The sequence below is a fragment of the Euleptes europaea genome, chromosome 4, assembly GCF_029931775.1.
Source record: "Euleptes europaea isolate rEulEur1 chromosome 4, rEulEur1.hap1, whole genome shotgun sequence".
Lineage (NCBI taxonomy): Eukaryota > Metazoa > Chordata > Lepidosauria > Squamata > Sphaerodactylidae > Euleptes > Euleptes europaea.
The window spans coordinates 80,686,724-80,704,283 of record NC_079315.1 but is presented as its reverse complement, the minus strand read 5'-3'; the positions used below and the strand labels follow the sequence as shown (position 1 = coordinate 80,704,283).

General features: G+C 42.3%; 1 non-coding gene across 1 annotated transcript; it reads right to left on the bottom strand.

Moving 5' to 3' along the window:
- Window positions 1-6,942: 6,942 nt before the first annotated feature.
- On the bottom strand, window positions 6,943-7,011 carry TRNAA-UGC (transfer RNA alanine (anticodon UGC)). The gene has a single exon. It is a non-coding gene; the product is annotated as a tRNA-Ala (tRNA).
- Window positions 7,012-17,560: the final 10,549 nt, after the last annotated feature.

Genomic DNA, 17,560 nt, shown 5'->3' with positions numbered 1-17,560 from the left:
GACTAACAGTACTGAAATGGGTTTGAGTCTCCTAAGAACATATGTGTGTGCATGTAATTCTTGCACTTCAAGAAGGAGGAGGAGTTGTTGTTGTTTTATACCCCAATTTTCTCTGCCTTTAAGAAGACTCAAATTGGCTTAAAATTGCCTTCCCTTCCTCTCCCCACAACAAACACCTTGCGAGGTAGGTGGAGCTGAGAGAGTTTGGAGAGAACTGTGACTAGCCCAAGATCACTCAGCAGGTTTCATGTGTAGGAGTGAGGAAACAAACCCAGTTCACCAGTTCTCCACTCTTAACTACTACACCACGCTGGCTCTCTTAAAACAATATCCAAAACCTTGAGATGGTTCAAAAACCTTGAGAGAAGAATAAGTGTGGGCCTGCAAAACTCGTGTGGGGGGGAATCCCATCCCTGTTATCGCTCCAGGCCTTCTTCCTCCCCCCAGTCCCACTTTCTTGCCAGCTCACCTGGTGCTGTGCCAGACAAGCGTGGCCAGACCTCTTCCTCCTCCTCCTCTCCCCCAGCCCTGCCCTCTTGCCGGCCCACCCAGCACTGTGCTAGGTGAGCGTGGCCAAGCCTTCCCCTCCCCCCCATACCTAAAAGCCTGGCCACTGCTGCAGAAAGCCAGGCCCAGCTGGCCCCAGAACAGCCTGAGGCTTCCTCCCCTCGCGGATCTCAGCGGCAGCAGCCATCGCCGTTTTGAAAGAGCATTGTCTATGCATGTGCAGACAACACTCTTTCCAAAATTGGGGGGATTTAAACCCCTCAATTTTTTAAAAAAATCTTCAGATTTTTCTGCAGACCCAGGAGGTCCCCTTAGTGTGCAGAAAAAACCAGCCTGCCCCTTATCTGTGGATTTAAGTATCCGCAGGGAGGGGGCACAGTTGGGAATTAGATATATAGATGTAGAGCATTAATCATATTTTACACTAAGTAAAATCTATAGGCCCCCAAAGCAAGTCTGTTTCATTTAAGATCAATCAATTTGACACCTTATCAAGACTATTTGAACATAATGTTAGGAGAATGCACTTTTGGCATCCATCAACACCAGGGTGGATGAGATTGAATTCAGATCAATTTAAATCACGATTTAAATCAATAGTCAGTGCAACTACATTTAAATTATGGTTTTCTCATAAATACTCATTCTTGCTGGTATACTCTTAACATTTACAACCAGATTAAGATTTCATTTTTAGAATAATAACTTTTCAGATTAGTTTTACCATTATATCAAAAAAATGCTCCTTTGGTTGTACTATTAGAAATATATCGATAATTGTGAAATTATTGCGAGGTGAAACTCCAGTTTCATTTGGGCCACCAGACTTACATTTCTTTGTTGCAGTGTTTGTATTTTGCACACATGCCTGCCTTAGAAGACGTCATTAAAATACTCCCTTACAGGGTCTCTTTTACAGCCTACTGCCATTATAGATTTTCTCCTCCAGAGTGGCTGCTGTTGAACAGTTGCAAGCAGCAAGCCCTAGTTGAGTCATGAAAGTCAGGTGGTATCAAGTCACCCAGCGGTTGCTTCCAGGCCTAGTATTGCCAACCACCATGTGGGATCTGGAGATCTCCCAGAATTACAACTGAACTCTAGACAACAGAGATCTGTCCCCCTGGTGAAAATCACTACTTCAGAGGGTAGACTCTGTGGCATTATATTCGACTGAGGCATCTCACCTCCCCAAGCCCTGCCCTCCTCAGATTCCACCATGAAATCTCCAGGAATTTCCCAAACTAGAGCTGGCAACCCTAGCCAGGCCTAACCCCAATGAGTCCTCTTTTAAAGGCCAAAATAAGCCTGGAAAGTGCTGTGCCCCTCCTCCTGCCTTTTAATGAGAGAACCAAGTCTGGAATATTGTGGTTGCCTAGAAACAGCCACTGAGGGAATCCATTGCTTAAAGAGACGGGGAGTCTAGTTGTCCTCAGCCAGGGCCAGGGCTTTTTTGGCCCTGGCCCTGGGCCTGGTGGAACTCTCTGTCTAGTGAGGCCAGAGGCGAAAACGCATGGTCCCTTTATCCTCCTTTAATCCCTGTTTTAGCCAGGATCGAACGCACATTAGGCAAAATGCATGCGTTCGATCCTGGCTGAATCCTGGCTGAAACAGGGATTAAAGGAGGATAACGTGACCATGCATTTTCACCCCAGGGCCCTGCGGGATCTAATTCAATTCTGCAGGTTCTGAATGACTGAGATGTCCTGCCACGCCTATGGTTGAGGGCAGCAGTGGTTTTTATTGTGGCTGGCCTCCCTTTCCCCTTACCCATTTTATTTCAACCAATACATTGCCTTGGTAAGGGATCCCTGGCTGTTTTCTCTTTAGCCTGGCTGCTACCAGTGTGTAACGGGAATGACACCGTCAGGTTTTAATATGGATTAGTATCAGAAGTTTTTAAGCCTGCGTTCATTAATATGAATTTTAACAAGATGTTGTTTTATATGACATAACCCACTCTGAGCCCTGCTTTGGAAGGGGTAGAGTGGGATATAAATCCAATAAATAAATCAATAATTATTTTTTGGGGGGGGGGGTTATATCGTTTACAGCCCATCTACAGCCCCAAACACCAGATTTAAGTATTCTCAGAATTGGCGGATTTCACTATTAGTATATATGTAAATTTTATATGCTGTTACTACAGCTGTGTCACATATTCTTTAATTGCCATATTCTCATTAAAATTAGCATGTTGAATTAATTACGTATGTACATTGCCAGATTTTCACATTGTTTTGATACTGTCCAGCTCCTTTTTATTTCCATTGCGGCTGCTACTTCTCAATGGTAGAGGTATGTATTTGGATATTAAATGTTCAAACCCTGAACAAAAACGTTTCTTCATTAATATAATTAGTATAATCAATGCAACTGACAATAATAATTTTCACAATAATAGTATTCTGTAATCATCAGTACTGGCTATTATTCTGGCACCTGGCTGTCTGGTTTAGAGTTCACAGACATCAGAAACAGGGAAATTCAGTAGATATCTGGCAGTGGCATTTACCAATCCTTGGAGTTGTACATATCTTGCTGCCAAAGAGGCCAATGCTGATCATAAGCCTGTCTTCACAAGACACTCCAATCACATTCCTGGCTCAGTGTGGGGGGAAGTTTGGCTCAGCCTTGATCTACTTTAGCCTCTCTGGATTATGCATTAAGGGTTTTGTTTGTTTGTTTTTTTACAACAGTACATACAGCTGGGGTCTCATTTCTATTATTTTAAAATTCTGCTTTTAGTTCCATGTAAATGTTTTCATTTCACTGGTTTTTTACCTGGAGCTGGATTCGCATTCTTGTAACTGAACCCCATAAGGAAGATGATACAGATGCTCACATAGGGTTACCAGGACCCTCTTCACCACCGGTGAGAGATTTTTGGGGCATACCCTGAAGAGGGCGGGGTTTGGGGAGGGGAGGGACTTCAATGCCATAGAGTTCAATTGTCAAAGTGGCCATTTTTCTGATCTCTATGAACTGATCTCTATCGGCTGGAGAAGGAGATCTCCTGCTACTACCTGGCAGTTGGCAACCCTATGCTCACATGAACGTACGAAGCTGCCTGGTACTGAGTGAGACCACTAATCTAAGATTAGTATTATCTACTCAGACTGGCAGCAGCTCTCCAGGGTCTTAGGTAAAGGTCTTCCATATCACTTGCTGATCCTTTTAACAGGGACTGAACCTGGGACCATTTGTATGCAAAGCTGGTGGTCTAGCACCGACCCGTGGCCTTTCCACATGGCCCCACCTCAGCACTTTCAAATAATCGAATGGGATGTCAACACACAAACCCCCATTTAGTCCTAAAGGGAAATGTAGAAATCTGTCAAAAAACTAAAAATAAAGAAAGGGTTTTGAGAAAGGGATTGGGGGGGGGGGAGAATGTAGGATCCACTATAATTAATTTAATTTACCCCGTTAATAAGGACATTAGGCTGCTTTTAATTAAAATGTTTCTTTAACAGAGAATATTACCACTTCAAAGTTCTGCTGGAATCCTGACATGTATTATGTTTGCATTTAGGATGGGGGTGGGGGGAGAACAAGGTCAGTCTCGGAAATGATGAATGCCTTTTTGCTGAAAGCTGTACTGAATGTCCTTGAGTTTAATCAAAACTATTTGTTTTTAGTCAGCTTTGCTGTTGTCTCTTTTACTCTTGTCCACTGATAGCTTGACATTAATGACATCATAAATCATGTGAAGTGGCGGCTTGGGTTTGGTAGCATTTCAAGTGTTTGTTGAGATGTCCTGGACAAGCTAAGGAGCTGGGGTAAGGATGGATATCAGCTGGGTGTAAACCTTCATTCGATGGCATTGTTCTATTCTTAAATCCATGCGGTATATTTCTCCAGACGACAGGCTTTTATTACAAGGGTGCCTGCATATTCCTTTTGTGAGTGTAATGTTTGTTATAAAATTAGGGCATGTCTGTCCTTTTGACTTTCTTCCACAATATCAGCTCTTCTCAAACCTTGTTAAAAAAACTTACATCTGTAATGCAGTAGTACGTGTGTATATATATATCCATTCTGTGCAAATTCCCATGACCATAGCTGTTATAAGAAGACCATGGGGTAGACCTGTGCTCCACATCAGTCCCCTGCTTTGTCAATTGGAAACTGAGAAATGTGTACAATTTGCAAAAAGATCTGTCAGTTGTATTTTTAAAAAAAATCTGGTTAAACATAAAACATCTGCACCTCGAAAATGTTTCCTTTGAAAAATGTTTAGCCTTTATCAGTTATTTGTTTGGGAAAGATTTCACTGGATCCTTGTATGTTTTATGACTTGTTATCTGCATGACTTTAGTCTTAGAACATGCTTTCCATTATCATTGTACCGTACTGTTAGAGGGAACAGAATGCTCATCTTTTAGCAGTTATTTATTCAGCTGTGCTGTGTTAAATTCCAACACGTTATATTGTGCAGAATGGGATATAGAGGGTTTATCAGAACTATACGTTAATAAGTTTATTCCCTGAAAAAGGATTTTGCTTAAATATGCCTTAATGACTTCAAACACAAGAGCAAATTGGCTTTTCTTCAGCCACTTGCTGTGTGTTCTACAAGAGGCAGGGAAGAAGTAAAATGTACTCCACTTGGGTGGGCAGTGCTCACTGAGGAAGTAGACTCAATTGTCTTCAGGCTCTTTTAAAAGATGGGTACAATTGCCCTGGGTCTCAACACTGCCTATTAACTTTGAATAACAGAACTATATTAGAAATAGGTTTGGCAACCTCCAGGTAGTAGCTGGAGATCTCCTGCTATTACAGCTGATCTCCAGCTGATAGAGATCAGTTCACCTGGAGAAAAATGGCCGCTTTGGCAATTGAATTCTATGGCTAGGCTTGCCAGGCCCCGCAGCTCCACCGGCAAGAGCTTCGCGGGGCCGTGGAGTTAGCACGCGATGCGCCTATGTCACTTCTGGTTTAACCCGGAAGTGATGGGGATGCTCTAGCGATCCTGGCCAAAACTCGATGGTTTCCATAGAGTTTTAGCTGAAGGTGCTAGAGCGTCCGCATCACTTTCAGGTTTATCCAAAAGTGACGAGTGTACCCCGTCTGCGCGCGTGCCCGCAGTGCCCGCTGGCCCTCAGCTGGCCGGCGGGCAGCCCAGTGGATGGGCGGTAGTTTACCCGCCACCACCGGGCAATTGGAAACCCTATCTATGGCACTGGAGTCCCTCCCCTCCCCAAACCCCGCCCTCCTCAGGCTCCACCCCAAAAACCTCCTGCAGGTGGTGAAGAGGGACCTGGCAACCCTAATTAAAAATGATCAGCTACTATTCCTTCCTACATAGCAATCCCAGCACCAGGAGGAGGAAGACTGGGCCCAAATAACTAGGGTTGCCAGCTCTGGGTTAGGAAATAAGGGCAGGGAGGGCAGGGTTTGGGAAGGGGAGGGACCTCAGCAGGGTATAAGGACATACAGTCCAGCCTTCAAAGCAGCCATTTTCTCCAGGGGAACTGATCTTGGTCATATGGAGATCAGTTGCCATAGTGAGAGATTTCCAGGTGCCACCTGGAGGTTGACAACCCTACAAATAACTGATCAACCCCAGGCCTCCCAGAGTCTCAAAATGACCTGATTGTACTAATAATATTGCTTTGGCAAATGCCAAAGGATTGCGGGCAGTTCCTGGTGAGGTTGGAGTTAGGAGATGCTGAAACTTCCAGGTGATGTGGTGTCACAGGCTGTCTCCCTTAGTCTCTATGGCCTTTAGTACAGAGACTAAGTGAAATTCCTAGAGCATCATTATATGGAGGCCATATTTTCTGTCACTCAGTTCTTCAGAGGTAGAGAATTGGGGCTGGGGCCTGATAATTCCCCACTCAGGGCAGGTAACTAGGAGACCTTGTTACAGTTCAGACTGGAAGTGTAAAGGCTCACATAGTAATGGTCCCCTCCCATATCTACAAATTGAAAACTAGCACGTCAAGAAAGAGGCTAAGCTAGAACCCTCCTCACTAACATTTAGTCTCTATATGCAGAAATTTTTTTATTTACTTACTTATTTTTTACAGAGGCATATTCAGGCCAGTGACCCCACATGCATTTGAAGTGGCACAATCCAAGCACAGCTTTACGGACTGCAGAGTGGGTCCAACCACGTCCAACTCCATGAGTCATATCTATTGTGTAGGAACTCAAATATGTTAATTTCCCCCTGTAGTCTATAACCATTCGTTGAAGCAGGTGAGAAGGTTTTGCTGAGGTTGTGTTTTTTTTAAACATCCTACAAATGCACACACAAATCTCTCTGCCTTTGATATACTACTTGGAATTCACATGAACGCGTGAAGCTGCCTTATAGTGAATCAGACCCTTGGTCGATCGAAGTCAGTATTGTCTTCTCAGACCGGCAGCGGCTCTCCAGGGTCTCAGGCAGAGGTCTTTCACATCACCTACTTGCCTAGTCCCTTTAACTGGAGATGCCAGGGATTGAACCTGGGACCTTCTGCATGCAAAGCAGATGCTCTACCACTGAGCCACTGCCCCTCCCTTTTCAGTGTGGGAATTCAAGATGCTTGTTACATACCTGGAATCTGGTGCTAATTTTTCTAGTTCTCATGGATATAGAGAAGTATGTGGGGACATTTGACTAAAGCCCTAGAAGGTAAAGAAGTGGGGGAGGCAGCTAGGATTCCCACGTCCTGTGCCTCTAGGTCCTCTGCTGCCTCTTCAGACTATCTGAGCCATTGTCCTTGGTCTCTATCAAATTCATCCTTGCCAAATATTGTGAATCCTCCTTTCTCTGCAGCTGAGTGCTAGCATTGGCATAGAGACACTGTATGTGTCCCAGGAGCTGAGACTTTGCTGCCTGATCTTACATTCTGCTGTGCTAAACCAGCGACTCATAATGCCAAGCCATTAATACCTTATCTATTTTGCTTATGCTTAAGCACAAACTTTAATGGGGAAAGGTGGTAGCAGGGCACTCTGTGCCTTGAGGCGGTGTGCAATGTTACCGTATATCTCTATATTCATGCAGTGGTAAGTGTCAAATCTGTCATTTAACTGAACATTTCTTATATACATTAGAGTTAATTAAAAGCACTACTGACTGTGCCTAAGAGTGACTTGCCAGAAACAGCTAGGATTTGGCATTCTTTCCGGTGTTTGTAGGTTTCTTGCCACATCAGGAAATTACTTGGGATGAAAGTGTGCTTATGTTACAATAGTTAAGGTGCCAATAGGTGTCAGTAAGGGATTAGGATAATATGGGAGAGCACCTCAGCGTTGTTAATATTTCACTGCCCCTAGCTTTCTGTTAACCCAGAGAAATGAACTTTAAAAAAATAACAATAAAATGCAAGTCGCCACAGATCATTCATGAGTCTGACATTGTTGGAATCCCATGTAAGTTTCATGTCAGCAACTGCAACATCTAAGGGCATTATTTTTTTTAACAAAAAAACTATTTTAGCCCTTGTGCTCTGTCACACTAATATTACTTCAAAAGTATTTAAAAAGTAAGCATAATTTAGCCTAGCATTCATCCATCTCTGGTAGTGGGACATTTTCACAGACATACACAACTCTGAGGCTGTAATCCACAAGCAATTTCATTTGTCTTTTGTGTGTATGTGTGTGTGTGTTTGTGTGTGCCATCAAGTCATAGCTGATTTATGGCAACCTCATGCGGTTTTCAAGGCAAGAGACGTTTCGAGGTGGTTTGCCGTTGTCGGCCTCCATGTCACAACCCTGGTGTTCCTTGGGTGTCACCCATCCAAACGCTCACCAGGGCCAACCCTGCTTAGCTTCTGAGATCTGACATGATCACGCTAGCTTCATTTGTAGACGCCCCAGAGAAATCAGTGAGTCTGTTCTGAGCAGAGTCCTTTAAGGATTGTACCCTAACACAAACAAAGTTAATTGTTGAGCTAGTAGGGTTTCAATCAGTGTAGCCTTGTTGAGTTCACTGGGTCTAAACCTCTGTCTAATCCTTAGGGTAGTCAGGCAGTGCCTGGCAACCAATGGGACGATTGTATCCCAGGAGAACAACTGAAAAGAAATTAAGGCCTGGGAGAGAGCCCAGATGAAACTCAGCCACTCAGCAAGCCAGCAAGATCTTCCTCACTCCCCCCTTGCCTTATGTGACATACCTCAGAAGTATGGTTACCAGGTCCCTCTTTGAAACTGGCAGGAGTTTTTTTGGGGGGAGCCTGAGGAGGGCAGGGTTTGGGAAGAGGAGGGACTTCAATGCCATAAAGTCCAATTGCCAAAGTGCCCGTTTTCTCCAGGTGAACTGATCTCTTATCGGCTGGAGATCACTTGTACTAGCAGGAGATCTCCAGCTACTACCTGGAGGTTGGCAATCCTACTCAGAAGAAGAGGTTGTGCCTAATACAATGAAAGCTGTAGCGTCTCATATTATGGACTGTGACTATTTCTCCCTAGAGTTCCTGATATAAAAATAAGAGGCATGTACAATAAGTGCATATCTATATTTTAATTGCTGTAATTCCATTTGGTGTCAGAGTTACCTAGCAATTCACAGACAAGGTGTAGTGCTGAATTAATATTTTACATTGAGAGATACCTCCCCTCACATACACACAAACTTAATCTGTACTGGAAGCCTGATGGGCATCCTTAAGCAGTTTCTGATTTTATTCCTGCATGAGCCCAAGCACAAATCAGGCATGTGTGAGCATAAGGGTACATGTATATACATGAATGAAGGTAATTACAGTGAAGGGGCTAGGGTATTATTTATTTCCAGCTAACAGACAGCACCTGACAGTCTTTGTATATCAAGTTGTTATTAAAATCTTGAGTCAGGATGCTAAGCTGACTTACTGTACAACTAATCTTCTTTCAAAACTGATCATGAACTATGTATAGAGTGTGGTAAGTAAATTAATCTAATTTGACAAGGGACATATTAAAAAACAGAGAATTTGTGTTACAAAACAGACTTTGAGTTTTTTGTGTTTATCACACATGGATGTAAACATTTTTGAGTGAATTCAAACTTCCGAGAAATGGGAATTTACAATGAATCATTTTGGTTTTTAGCATATATTTTCTGACTATTGAGAGCCAGTATGGTGTAGTGGCTAAAAGCAGCGGACTCTAATCTGAAGAACCAGGTTCGATTCCCCACTCCTCCACATGAAGCCTGTTGGGTGACCTTGGGCCAGTCACAGTTCTCTCAGAACTCTCTCAGCCCATGCAAAGGCAGGCAATGGCAAACCGCCTCTGAATGTTCTCTTGCTTTGAAAACCCTACAGGATCTCCATAAATCAGCCATGACTTGATGGCACTTTCCACCACCACCACCACACAATCCAGTCAACCAATGTGATCAGTGCTTACATAAGTTAGCAAAGCAGTGAAGGCCCTGACGCTAGGGAAGGGTTTTTTCCTCTGGCAACCATCTTTCTTTGGCAATCTACGAATAAGCCTGAGTTTATTGTGTCCAGGCATTTTCTTGATTTCTTGCACATCTCCACATGAGATAGGCCATTTAAAAAAATTCTCCATGTTCTTTCAGATTCCAGTAATTTTCCCTGCCTGCCTAATTCTCCATGATCCATCACTTAAACTAACCATTTCCTCTTGTATTTCCAGCTCACAGTATTGCCTTTCCTTCCTAATATAGCCTAATAGACATTCTTGGGTTAGATGTGGAAGCTCAATTTATTATTTGATCCTGAGCACACCAGGTTTGGACAAGTCACTGACTCACAACTTCACCTGTTCATTTATAAAATGGTAACAGTTGAATGAGACCTGATACGGCACACACTTGTTCCATAGCTGAGAACTAATCTTAGTAAAGTCATGAAAGCAGTAGTGCTGGAGAACATTCATACATACATATAAAGTCATTTTGACCATTCAAAGTCAGTTGCTTTGGAACAACTATATTTCCCAGGAATTTTGTTACAAGTTTTGTAATGGAATTACAGTTAATGGGCATCACAGCAGCATCTGCTTGACCAGTTACATCTCACTAGCTCCAGCAAAACAGTCCATTTTGTGTGTCTTTGCAGCTGTTTCTTTGCAACTTAATTATAATGCAACCCCTTCCTTTTATTTGCACTTTGGCCATCAAGACATAAATACTGTTGTTTCCTCTTGTATTTTAGCTAGAGTCTTGACCTGATTTTATCCCCCCCTCCCACTTCAAGGTGTGAGTGGAGACCCAATCTTGCAGCTCCATTCACTGGCATTCCTTCAACCTGGGGTGTTTATGCATGGGAGTTTTACCTGAGGTTCGTTGCTTGCTGGACCCACACTTTCCTGTTGGGAATCTATGCACCAGCAGTCTCCAAGCTCAAATCAAGTCCCAGCCCTTTAAATGCTGCTTTGTAATTGGCTTACTTTGTATAGCTTAATGTGAGAGAAAATTCCCGCCCTTTAAAAAAACCCAATTGCTGCATAAAAAAGCATTTTAAGAACAAAAAACAAAAAATGGAGCAATCTGAAAGGAGGGGGGGATAAATCCAAGCGACGATTTTAAAGAGCCTTTCTTCTGCTCAGAAAGAGCTCTGAGGAAGCAGGAAGCATTTGAATCCCCACCTCTTTACATGCTGCTTTGTAACTGGCTGTGAGAGAAACCAAGCTTGTATGTCCCGTGCTTTGCCTTTTGCAGGGGGATTTCACCCAGGCTGAGCTCAGGGGAGAGCGAAGAATCTGGTTAACAGAGGAATGGGAAGTCCTGGGATTTGTGAGGGCTGGCAGTGAGGTCATTTCTAATGGACAGAAAATTCATGAATAACTCCAAGCAACAACCGAGACAGACCAGGGGCAAATGTGAGTGAAAGTACCCATGTGTAAATGACCCTGGTTAGTTCTCCTTTCTAGGTGCTTTTCTTGGTTCATCTTGCTGTTTCTGCCTTTTGCATCCTTTAAAGAAGAGTTCACTTCTGCTTCCATTTATGCAGAAATCAGAGCACTGGGAAACAGACCCAAACCATCAGGGCAGTCAGCTTCTTCATTCAGCTTCAGTCTGGTGTTTACGGATTCCTCCAGCAAGTATTCAGGAAAAGTTAATTTATTTCCTAAGAGCGTTCTTGCCAGCTCAGAATATCAGTTCATTTGGGCTGCTGCTGTACTCATGAGAATTCTTATATTGCACGCCCAGAAATTATAGCTTGGTTTCACCTGCCTTCCACCCACTTGCCTCTCAGCACTAGCTATGATAGAAAGCCAGTTGGAAATTCAGCCTCTCCTGAAAACTAACATTCCCTGGACACAGGAGATGGTTTTCTAGTGGGATGGGAGACACTACCACATGAAACAATTGCAAGAATCAGTCTAGCCCAAGTAGGGATGTTTGTCATCAAATGAAGGCTGCTTTGGTTGGATGATCAGGGAGTTCACAGAAATAAAAAAATAGTTTCACTGAGAGTAAGGGGTTAAAATTAAAACTTCTGTCAAGGGCCTTACAGATGTCAATTTGTGGTCCACATATTTTCACAGCAATCAACAAGAGTGCCCTCAAAAGTCAGCCAGTAGTGGGTGCCTGACCAAAAATATGTCTAATATCATTCAGCATTTTTAGCATGAAAGGAGCATTTGTGGGGAGAAGTAGGGTAGCACGGATAAGTTTTCAGTGAAACTGCAAAGCTTAACTGATGAAGGTGCAAAAGCAGCAGAAACTGCAACACAGTTCCACAGTTCCACAGAAACTGCAACAAAAGAAGGACGAGCAGCTCACGCTTCCTCTCTTTTTGCTTCCCAGTGTCATACAAAGGGGGGAGGGATGCCGCACGTATGGCCTGCGAGGAGATGCAAGTAACAGAAATCACGTCTTCATGTCGTGGATATACACATTTTCTCTTCTCTCTTCGCATGCCACCTAGAGATGAAGGGAAGGAAAACATGGCTCACTCTTTTGTGGAAAGCGCAGCCATTCATATTAGTAGTTACTTTCAAGCACACAGGAACGCCACAACAATTGTTCCAGCTAATCCATTGAAGAGCCCTGGATCCTGATGCACAAGGCAAAACAAGTTAAGGTTTAGTATCTAATAGAACAGGCTCAAAAGAATACAAACTGCATAGTCCATTACTGCACTATCCTATCAAATTATATTTTTAAAAGAGGTTTGAGCCATTCAAATAATTTTGCATATACTAGTTCATTAAAAAAAAATATTTTAATAAATAAATAAATAAGGTAATTATGGAAAAACCAGTACATTCATGTTGATTATAAAAGCATTTTGAGTAGCAAAAAGGAGGGGGCCCACAAGAGGTCATCTGACGTCTGGACCCTGTAGTACTATATCCTATAAAAGCATGGACCCCTGCTGGCATATGTAATTTAATGTGCAGCATGGCTCTCCTAATTCAATCAAGTCTCTACATCCCGTCTTTTATATCCAATTGGATTCCATGTGCTAAAGCCATCAAGATTTTCAGGATGAAATGAATGCCTGTATTAATCCTGCAATTTCCATTTAAAACACAGCATCGATTTGATTAATAAGGTTTGATGCTGAATAATTATATGGCAAATATGGAGGGTATAGGAAAACCGCAGATGTGACCACCAGCAAAAGCCTTGTGAGAGAAAGGGGTCAAAGGGAAGCAATGGCCATGACTGAGGTGATGAATTCTTTGGCTTTTCTCTTATGCAATTAACAAGCAGAGCTTCTATTAATTTGCACCCCCCTCCAGAGTGTTCACTGGTCAGATGTCTCAGGGTCAAGGGTCAGAGGGGAATAGCAGGGGTCAGCATCACAGCCGCACAGAAACAAAATAGAAAATCTAAGGGCATCCAAATTAAAAAAGAAGAATCTACATTCTGGAATAAGTGTTTGGGGAGGAAAGATCAGAGAGGGAGTGCTTTAATGTTAAGAATGCTGTTTTAGAATAATAAAAATGTTCCCTGCACGTTTAATTCAAAGTAATCAATCTGAGGTGCAGTGCTTGAGCATCCAATAAAAGAAAATCAATGTGGTCTCTACAAGGGAAGACAAACAATGCTAGCTTTTACTAAAGGGATTATAGGTTAACATTTATTCAGTGTATTGTAATCTGATGTCAAGTGGTATAAAATCAAGCCAACAATCCATTACCACCCTTTATAGGCTGGGTGCTGATCCCATGCAAATTGACTTTTCATAGAACTTATTAAATCATTTCTGTGCTCTGTCTATAGAGCATTTTTATACAGCAAGCAAGCATCAATAAATTCTATTTCATACCTGCACTGCTGATTATCGCAAAGATAAAGATTTGTCAGTTCAAAGCACAATTTAACTTTTCTTGTGGTTGCCTTATGTTTCCCATCTATTAATCAAATGCAGTGTGTTGTTTATGATTTGTAAGAAGCCGAATGGAATGTAGCTTTAATTCGGAAGCCGGTGCAATAACAAACCTTCTAAATGTCAACTTCATTTGGGGTAATCTCCAAGACATAATACCAATCTCAAACTGGAAACAGTATTCAGAAGTATAATAGAATGACCGAACGTTGCCATTTCAATGCAATTTCTCTAAACGACAGGAATGATAGTTGCCTCCAATGAATGCCCTTTCCATTCTGCTCTGGAATGAAACTCACTGGAATTATAGCACTGACACCATAATGATACCATTATTGTATTGTGCTCTCTTACGCACTTACCCACAAGCGCTGCTCACACTACTTAAAACAATGGGACTAGTCTGGGTTAAGCATACAATGGAGGACAGTTCCAGTTGAAATGAAAGCAATTAACATCAGGGAAGACAGGTCACACAAGCACTGAGTGCATGGCAAGTCCCTTTCTTTCATCTGTCATGAACTTTGAACTGTGAGTCTGCATGCCATCATTAACAACACTATATTTAATGAGCTAAGATATTTTTCGGACATATGTTTGGCTTGGCTATATCCGAACGCACATCTCTACCAGTGCCAGGAGGCAACATCAGGAGAAGGCCTTGGCCTCTGCCCTTTTTTGGCCCTCTGGAAGATTTGTTTGGCTACTGTGTGAGACAGGATGCTGGACTAGATGGACCACTGGTCTGATCCAGCAGGGCTCTACTTACATTTCAGATGAAATGGTTACAGTGTGTATCAGGAGCATTGTGAGAAGTGCACACTCCTGGGCACGCACATTTTGTAGGTTCCAGAATGTGCAATTATAATATCTGAAAAGGTCTATGAACAACCTGAATCCAGACTTTCAGATCTCCTGGGTAAAAGTGTCCTTCCACATACCTAGTGGTCATGTGAAATGCCTCCAGAGGGTACCTTGACCTGTTGCCTGTGTTCACTTCCCTTTAAATTTCTTGCTAATCAGGATATTTTCCCTTCTTGAATACATGAATACATGAAGCTGCCTCATACTGAATCAGACCCTCGGTCCATCAAAGTCAGTATTAACTGCTCAGACCAGCAGCGGCTCTCCGGGGTCTCAGGCAGAGGTCTTTCACATCACCTACTTGCCTAGTCCTTTAACTGGAGATGCCGGGGATTGAACCTGGGACTTTCTGCATGCCAAGCAGGTGCTCTACCACTGAGCCATGGCCCCTCCCCTCTTCTTTTGTTACATGACATGGAAAGCTGTGATTACATGCCACAAGTCATGAAAGAAACGTAAAATGTTTATTAGTATAAGAAGTACACTAGCAGCAGATTTTGCATGTGAGGGCAGTTATGGCATTACAACAGGAATGCAAATTCCTTCTTCTTTATGTGGCTGTACTGAGAGACTGTAGTATAGTGATTAAGAGAACAGCCGTATACTAAGAAGTCCCAATTCATATCTCATTACAGTCATTAGATCACTGTGGGCTTTAGGCGAGCCACTGTCCTGCAATACCCTCCCCACACGCTCACACACACACACACACTACAGTACTAGAATAATAAAAGCTTCTTGTTAAGTATTATTGAGAACGTGAGTGTGAAATGCATTTAGGAAAACTGCTGAACATAAACACTAAGAATGACAATTATATGATTGTATGAACGGAGGCAAAGGCTGCAATGCGGGCATATATTTCGGGGAAGAGGTGCCACCTTGGTTCTTTGCAGGGCTTCCAATAGGTTTTACTCAAGGGGAAATGCTTTTAAGAATGGAGACCTCAATCTGCCTTTAGTCAAGGTGCTCTAAAAAAGTAGTAAATGCTACAGCATTTAGATCTATATCAAACACAGATTTTCCTACGAGGTGCTAATTCATGCCAAGCCTGCTTTTTCTAGCACAGGAAGAGCTATGTTGTTCTGCTGATTGATTACTCTACTAATTACTATTTATTGCACTCTCCTTCACAAGGATGTTTTCATGATCATCTGTAGGAGGGGGGGATTTCCAATTTAATAAACATTTAATAATGTGGTTTTTTAATGTAAAAAAATACTTGCTACCTCTTACAGTTGGGTCACTTTTTATATTTGACAAAAAGCATTACCACATGTTTGAAAAGACTGCTGATCACTTGCAGATTGTCTTTCACTGTAGCCTTCTAGGGCTTCAGAAGATTTTACAGTTCCATGCTGTTTGGGGAAGAAAATTGATCTTGACATTACTTTTATTATATGCACAGAGTTCAGCTTTCCCCCCACATTTTAGCTGTGAAATGCTTTTCTCCCCTATCCAAAACTGCAATTTGTGTATTTTAACATCAGGACTTGCATTCAAAAGAAAAATTAAGCTCTTTGATTCCCTTTGCTACTTAATTATCATGACTTGTGGTCTCACACCAATATTGGAGCCCTGGAGCTCAGTTGAATGATTGACAGTGGGCGGAATCCAACACAGGTCTGCTCAGGAATCCCATGTGATTCAGTGCCTGATACTTTCACTGGGCTGCTGCTCCAAAATCTTATCCGTGAATTAGTTAAAACTTTGCATTGCACTGAATTTGAAGGTGTGCCTGAACTTGCTCTCTAAGGGTGCACTTCTGAATCGATCCATTCAAATCCTTGAGTGCCTGCTGCTTATCTTTTTTTAAAAGGACCCAAACTTTGTCTAATTAGCCAAGCATGGTTGCCAGATTGAGTGTTGTTCTGGACTAAACCGTTTCTCTGATTCCAAAGTCATTTCTACAAAGCCCTCCACGTTGCTGCCAAACGTGTCGTGCAACTAAAAGGTTAATGGATATACTTGAAGATTAAAATGTCAAATTCACTTTTAAAATCCTCCCCAATGTCTGGTTTATGTTTTCCAAGTGACTAAAGAGAATTTGAGGCTTTTGCTTTCTTTACATTTTTTTATTTGCCAAAACACTGTCTGATGAAATAACATCCCAAGCACATGAATTTTATCTTAAAATTTGAGAAGGCTGCAGTTCTTAAATGGCTAGTAAATGATGGACAAACTCAACCCTGCTTTGTTTTTGTTTGAGTGGAGGAGAATTTGTTGAGAATTTTGATATGTTTTGTGTTCGACTTTAAATTTTAAAAACTGAGCATACATTGGAAAGCTAGCATTTCCCTTTGTTATTGCATTGTGTGTGTGTCTCTGTGTATCTGTAGGCTGGGTAATAAAAGGTTGCCATTGGGGTATTGTAAAACTACTGTTGCTGGTGGATTTCAGATAGACACAACCAGTTAAAGGTGATTGAATATCAAGGGCTGAGTGGTGCTTATATAATACCTGCTGTTGTGAGACTTCAATTCATTATTGTAACAGAATGAAAGAACATTGCTTCGGTACAGGACATGGTTGTAGTATTGATTGAGTTCCACAAAAGTCTTCTCTTAGGATGCAGAGTGCAGTCAAACATGCACAAACATCATTCAGCTCCCCTGATTCTGTCATGTGTTCCTTGTACCTCAAACTAAAGCAGCCTCAAGATACAGGAAAATGCCTCCTCCGTTGAAGGCAGACAGAGCTCTAAGCCTGACTCAAGGGGGTTATGCAGATGTTGTGACCTTTCTTCCACCGACCAGATTTTACACTCAAATTGCCATTAAAGCTCTTTTCCCCCTAGAGGCCCACAGTCAACTTGTGTGTTTTCTCCATTAGGGTTAAAAGTCAGCATGGCACCATGCCCACACCGCATACTAAATGGAATGGAACATAAATAAACTGTAAAATGGCCTTGTGTCTGAGGGAAACTGCAGTATTGCGTTAACACAAGCCATTTA